This window comes from Pan troglodytes, chromosome X (genome assembly GCF_028858775.2).
Source record: "Pan troglodytes isolate AG18354 chromosome X, NHGRI_mPanTro3-v2.0_pri, whole genome shotgun sequence".
NCBI classification, from domain to species: Eukaryota; Metazoa; Chordata; class Mammalia; order Primates; family Hominidae; genus Pan; species Pan troglodytes.
In genome coordinates, this window is record NC_072421.2 from 141,762,995 (window position 1) to 141,770,692 (window position 7,698).

Here is a 7,698-nt window from a genome sequence, read left to right on the forward strand (position 1 = left end):
TAAAGATGCTGTTAATGAACACTATGGACAATTGATGGTGTAGCTAGTTGATACACTTCTTTTCGATTAGAGGAAAAAAATCAGCAAAATAACAGCATATATTAAGCTTATTTAGAAGTCGGCATCCAAAGTAAAAGAATTATCTATCGCACTTGATATCACTGTCATCTTTTGATACTCACCTACTGTCTTCTCAAAGAACTTAATCTTTCCTTGCAGTGAAATACTCTCCATTAAGTCTTAAAACCCAGTTCCAACGTAAGTCTGTCGGCCACAAACTCAATGTATTACTTCATTAAAGTGCAGTTCATCCTAATGAGCTTCACTGGCAAGTCCTCAGTGAGGAACTCATGTTCTATCCCAGCAGCTTTGATAATTACTTACTTTACTATCTGCTCTGATGGTCTGTCATGATATTTGGAAAATGTAAAAGAAAGTAGAGGTTTCTTTCTGGATGGCCCAGGAGGTGGACCTGTCCAAGGACATTTGGCACTGGGAAGCCCTGAAGCCTGAGTAAAGATATTTTATATCCCATATTCTGGCTTTATTTGCAGCATGTGATGGGATAATAGATGAAAACTTGGTGGAACAATTTGTTCAAGAAGTTCGGATTACAGAAACCTTCTGCTTCTATGGCTTCCAAATTGCTATAGAAAACATGCATTCTGAAATAAATAATCTCCTTATTGACACATATTAAAGATAACAAAGAAAGGGAATTTCTCTTCAGTGCCATTGAAACGATGCCTGTGTCAAGAAGAAGGCAGGTTGGGTCTTGTGTTGGATTGGGAACAAAGACGTTACCCATGGAGAACGTGTTGCATGCAGCCTTTGCCTTGGTGGAAAGCACCTTCTTTTCTGGTTCTTTTGCATTGATATTCTGGCTCAAGAAACAAGGACTGATGCCTGGCCTCACATTTTCCAATGAACTTATTAGCAGTGATGAGGGTTTACACTGTTACTTTGCTTGCCTGAGTGGGTGTGTTTTAAAGTTAGTCAGTAATGCCTTCTTGAGTAGAAAATATGTGGGCAATGACTTAGAGAATGTGAGAGAGTCAACAATTTGAATAATATCTAAGGGAGGAAGAGTGTTTTTAACAGAGGGAACAGCAAGTGGTGTCTCGAGACAAAGGTTTGACTGGTCATTTCAATAAATAGCAAGAAGGCCATTGTGTCTTATGCTGAGTGGGGATGAAGTGGGAAGCTGTAAGGGATATGGACAATGAAAAATTTATGGCAAAATTCTAAGGGCCTTAAAAGCTATTGTAAAAACTTTGGTTATTTTGTTGAGATGGGTAGCCAGAAGAGAAATCTGAGCAGAAGAATTACATGAACGTATGTTTATTTGTAAAGGATCACCTAGCTAATGTGCTGAGAATAGATGATGTTGGAGAGAGTTTTAAGTACAGAAGCAGGGTGACATTAGAGATGCTATTGCAATAATCCAAGAAAGAGAGGATAGTGTCTTGGTCTAGGCTGGTAACAGTGGAGATGATGATAAGTGGCCATATTATGTATATGATTTGAAGCCAGAGACAATAAAATCAGCTGATGGATTAGATGTGAGATACTAAAGAAAGAATGAAATCAAATATGAATGCCTCCCAGGAGTTTGGACTGAATTATTAGAAGAATAGTATTGCAATTACTTGTAATAGCCAAGTTGGGGGAAGGATCTTATTGGGCAGGAAATTTCTGGGGTTTGATTCAAGATAATACTTGGGTTCTCTCATCATTACCTTTACAGTGCAAAGGAAGATAATCATTAAATGATTTGTAAAACGCTTGTAAAATGAAACTGAATGTGCAGGAATTCATGAATGTATTAACGAATTAGACAATAAACAAGAGTATGTGCCCTAGGCTTTGCTGTAATTCATGAGTGTTAACTGATCCACATCATGAGCCAGAGTCAGATGATACATCTGGGTATGATGAAAATAGCAGAAAGATTAAACAAAAAGTTGAGACCATAACCAAGCCCAGTAGAGTTTGTCATTGACAACATATCAAATCAAGAGACAGTTAAAAGAGAAAACCAAGAGCTCACAGTAGAAATGTTGCATATGAGTGTATGAGCAGTGAAGCAGTAACAACAGCAGCATGTGAAAGAATGATACAAAATTACCATCCCATAGATGTGGTTTGACCTTCAAGGATACTTTTGATGTGCCATAGAAATAATTTCAGCTGTTTGTTACACTGTAAGACAGCTAAAATGGAGGTAAAATTCCGAGAATTAAAAAAAAAGAAACAGAAAAACACAGGAAATCAGTATACTGAAGAGATATCTGCACTCTCATGTTAGTTGTGGCACTGTTCACAGTAGCCAAGATTTGATGGATTACTATTCATCCAGAGTATATCATCCTCTTCAGAAGCCTCATCTATTTGTTTCAGGTGGTAGAACATCATGGTGAGGATTTGTAGCATGAAAATTTCTAGAGACCATTGGTCTGGGCTGGGCAAATATTTTTTAAGACCTCACAAGTACAGGAAACTGAAGCAAAACTGGACAAATGGGATCACATCAAGTTAAAAAGTGTCTGCAAAGGCAAGGAAACAATGAGCAAAATGAAGAGACAACACACAGAATGGGAGAAAATATTTGCAAACAACACATCTGACAAAGAATTAATTACCAGAACATATAAGGAACTCAAACAACTCATTACAAAAAAAGAAAACAAATCTGATTAAAAATAGGTAAAAGATCTGAAGAAGCATTTATCAATAAAGAACACAGAAATGGTGAAAAGGTATATAAAAATGTTCAAGATCACTAATCATCAGAGAAGTGCTACAACGAGATATCCTGTCACTCTAGTTAAAATGGCTTTTATCACAAAGGCAATAACAGATGCTGGTGAGGATGGGGAGAAAAGGGAAACCTCGTACACTATTGGTGGGAATGTAAATTAGTACAACCACTATGAAGGACACTTTGGAGGTTCCTCAAAATAATAAAACTAGAGCTATCATATGATCCTGAAATCCCACTGCTGGGTATATACCCAAAAGAAAGGAAATCAGTATATTGAAAAGATATCCGCACTCCTGTGTTGGTTGCAGCACTGTTCAAAATAGCCAAGATTTGAAAGCAACCAAAGTCTCCATCAACAGATGAATGGATAAAGAAAATGTGGTACATATACACGATGGAGTACTATTGAGCCACAGAAAAGAATGAGATCCAGTTATTTACAACAACATGGATGGCATTGGATATCATTATGTTAAGTTAAATAAGCCAGGTACAGAAAGACAAATGTTGGATGTTCTCAGTTACTTGTGGGGTCTAAAAAAAAAAAAACTATTGAACTCATGGAGATAGAGAGTAGAAGGATGGCTACCAGAGGCTGGGAAGGGTAGTGGGGGCTGTTAATGTGTACAAAAAAATAGTTAGATAGGATGAAAAATACCTACTATCTGATAGCAAAACAGAGTGACTACAGTCATTAATAGCTTAATTGTACATTTTAAATTAACTTAAAGTTTGCAATTAGATTGCTTGTAACACAAAGGATAAATGCTTGAGGGTGTGAATACCCAATCTTCCATGATGTGATTATAATGCACTGCATGGCTATATCAATACATCTTATATACCCCATAAATATATACATCTACTAGGTACCCACACAAATTATAAATAACAAATTTACAAAAAATAGAAAATTAAAAAACACATTCTCAAAATCATCAAAAGCTATTGACTGTTGCTACTGCTTATTGTGTGAAAAAGATCTTCGTGGTAAAATAAATGGGCTAACCTTTAAAAAATCAGGCAATAACAAAAGCTGGAGAGGATGCAGAGAAAAGGGAATCCTCATATACTGTTAGCAGGAATGTAAATTAGTACAGCCACTATGGAAAACAATATGCAGGTTTCGCAAAAAACTGAAAAGAAAACCATATGGGCCGGGCACGATGGCTCACGCCTGTAATCCCAGCACTTTGGGAGGCCAAGGCGGGCTGATCACAAGGTCAGGAGATCGAGACCATCCTGGCTAACACGATGAAACCCCATCCCTACTAAAAATACAAAAAAGTTAGCCGGGCGTGGTGGCGGGCACCTGTAGTCCCAGCTACTCGGGAGGCTGAGGCAGGAGAATGGCGTGAACCCGGGAGGCGGAGCTTGCAGTGAGCCGAGAGTGCGCCACTGCACTCCAGCCTGGGCGACACAGTGAGACTCCGTCTCAAAACAAAAAGCAAAAAAACAAACAACAACAACAACAACAACAACAACAACAACAACAACAAATATGATTCAGCAGTCCTACTGCTAGGTATATGCCTAGATGAAATCAATATATTTAAAAGGTATCTGTACTCTCATGTCTGTTGTGGCATTATTCACAATAGCTAAGATAATGAAAGCAAACTAAGCATTCACCGATGGATGAATGGATGAAGAAAATGTTATATCTATACATACATACATATATATATATATATGAACATCATTCAGCCATAAAATGATACATAACAAGATGATAATAAAAATAATATAATCCTGTCATTTGCAAATACATGGACAGTACTGGCAGTCATTATGTTAAGTGAAATAAGTCTGGCACAGAAAGACAAATATTGCATGTTCTCATTCATACATGGGAGATTTAAAAAAACGAACTCATGGAGATAGAGGATGAAATAATGGTTACTGGAGCTGGGAAGAGTGGTAGGTAATGGAGGATAAAGAGTGGTTGGTTAATGGATACAAAGATACAGTTAGATAGAAGGAATAAGATATAATGTTTGGTAGCACAATAGGGTGACTATAGTTAACAATCATTTATCATACATTTAAAAATAAATAGAAAAATGGGATTGGAATGTATCTAACACAAATAAGTGATAAATGTTTAAAGTGATTCATATCTCAGTAACCCTGATTTGATATTACATATTGTATGACTACATCAAAATATCCCATGTACCTCATAAATATGTACAACTAATATGAATGCATAAATATAAAAGTTAATAATCAAGAAATAATATTTCTTACCTCAAAGTGTTATTGTAAGGCTTATGTGTTGAAAATGATAACTATCATTTTATATTTCTATTTAGCATAAAACTTGCAAATATTGCTGAGTTTAGTTATTTAACTTTGGAATAGGTACTGTAGTACAGCTCCAACAAGCAGATATTAACTGCAAAAGGCAAGAGTGTGTAGGTTAAGAAGAATAAAAAAGTTAAAGTTAACCCCAAGGAAAAAGAAAAAGGCTTCTGTTATTTGCACCCTTTCTTTCAGCATTAATCAAATATTATTTCTAATTCAGGTACGATAAATAGTTTTAATATGTTGAATGGGGAGTCTGTGTGACTGTCTGTGAGGATATTTGTGTATATCTTGAGTTCTAGTAAGTACCTGATGTTATCCACAATATTTTAGGCAAGTCTCTTTAATTCTTAACCTCTATGAGTATCAATTTATTCAACAATGTAATTAATTGACCTAATTATTATCAGTTATCTAAGTATTTCGGGTTTTTTGTTTGTTTGTTTTTGACAGAGTCTCACTCCCTTGCCCAGGCTGAAGTGCAATGGCACGATCTCGGCTCACTGCAGCCTCCGCCTCCTAGGTTCAAGCAGTTCACGTGCCTTAGCCTTGCGAGTAGTTGGGATTACAGACATGCGCCACCATGCTTAGCTAATTCTTTGTATTTCTAGTAGAGACAGGGTTTCTCTATGTTGACCAGGCTGGTCTTGAACTCCTGGCCGGTTATCCAAATATTGCTAAGATTTCTTCTTCTAAACATTCCATGATGATATGATTTAAATGAATAGGGCCCAATGTGTCTTAGAATGACAGGATCACAGTTTTAAAAAAATCTAAATGACTAGACTAGCACTATGTTTTTATTTCTTTGTTACTTCCTTTTTCTCTAGAGATGGTGACATGGATTCTCCTTTGAGAGAAGGAAATATCTTTGTTCTAGGGTAAGAGAAAAAAATGAATGATCCTTTTAGTTTTGCAAAATTAAAACTAGATCTCATTATAAAATGGAATGCCAAAGTGTCTGGATAATACAGAAATAGCAAGGTAACATCTATGCAGCTCATAAAACTAAATTGATTATATCTAATCTCGAGGATTTGGGATGAGGTTAGTAAAGTAGGTGAACCATAATAAGACCTACAGGAAAATGTTGGCAGGCCAGGGGATAAGATGAGAAGAGGAACGTAAGATTACTTGGCTGGACTCTATGAGCAAATATAGGTAACATGCAGTTTTAGGACAGTTTATGAAGAGTAATTTATTTGTGTTATACTCAGTTCTGCAGTAGATATTGTTAAATATTATAATCTGGTCTTAGCTATAACACTGGTAAATTGAGACAAGGATTTATGCCCATTCAAGTTTCAAGGCAGTAAAGGGGATAGCAATAGATACCAGAAGGCGTACTGTTATTAGATAGCTTAAAAATTATATGTAAATTAAAATCAGGTAAATTTCAACAAAGAAAAGACCAGAAATGAGTGAATTATTCCAAACACTTAAAGAACATCTAATACCAATTCTTCAAAAACTTTTCCAAAAAATAGAACATGGAACACTTCTCATTCCATGAGGCCAATGTTGTTTTGATACCAAAGCCAGATGAAGACATCAAAAGAAAAGAAAACTTGAGATGAATATCCATTTTGAATATGTGTAACAAATCCTAAATTACATAGTAGCAAACTACATTCAGCAATAAATAAAAATAATTATGTATAGTGACCAAGTAAGATTTAGCCCAGAAATTCAAGGTTGGTTTAATATCCATAATTCAAATAGTGTAATACAGCATATTAAAAGAACAAAGAACAGGAATTATATCATCATCTCAATAGATGTAAAAAATGTATTTAATGATATCCATTTTTTGTTTAAAAAATACTAAACAAACTAGGAATAGAAAGAAACTTCCTCAACCTAACAAAGGGAATCTACAAAAAACTCAAATATAACATCATACCTAATGATGAAAGAATGCAAGTTTTTTCCCCTAAAAACAAGGAAAAAATGAAGATGTTTGTGTTCACCACTTCTATTCAAAATTGTACTGGAAATAATAGCCAGGAATATTTAAAAATATAAAAGGTACCCGTATTGGAAAGTAGTAATTGCAAATATCTTTCTTTTAATTTACATATGACATGAGCCGTATATAAAAAATCCTTAGCAATCCAAAAAGAAGCAGTTCAACCAGGTTGCAGAAAACAAGATTAATGTAGAAAAACCAATGATATTTCTCTATACCAGTAAAAATATAAAAAATGAAATTAAGAAATAATTTTATTTACAATCAAATACCTAAAATAAACTTAACAAGAGAAGTGTAAAGCCTATACACTGAAAACTATAAAACATCATTAAAATAAATTGAAGAGGGTAACTTTGAATAGAAAAATATTCCCTGTGCATGGTCCAGACGATTTAATATTATTCACATGGCAATACTCTTCCAGTGGATCTACACATTTAACACAATCCATATCAAAACCCGAGCTGGCTTTTTTTTTTTCAGAAAATGATAAGCTGATCTTAAAAATCATATAAAAATGTAAGCAATCCATAAAAGCCAAAAGAATCTTCAAAAGGAGTAACAAACGTAGAGGACTCATACTTCCTCATTTCAAAAGTTATTATAAAACTACAGTAATCAAGATATTGCAGTACTAGCATAAGAAGTTTCAATA

At 34.9% G+C, this 7,698-nt stretch overlaps 1 pseudogene; it reads left to right on the forward strand.

The window, feature by feature from the left end:
• Positions 1-424: 424 nt before the first annotated feature.
• On the forward strand, positions 425-1,067 carry LOC100608086 (ribonucleoside-diphosphate reductase subunit M2-like; annotated as a pseudogene).
• Positions 1,068-7,698: the final 6,631 nt, after the last annotated feature.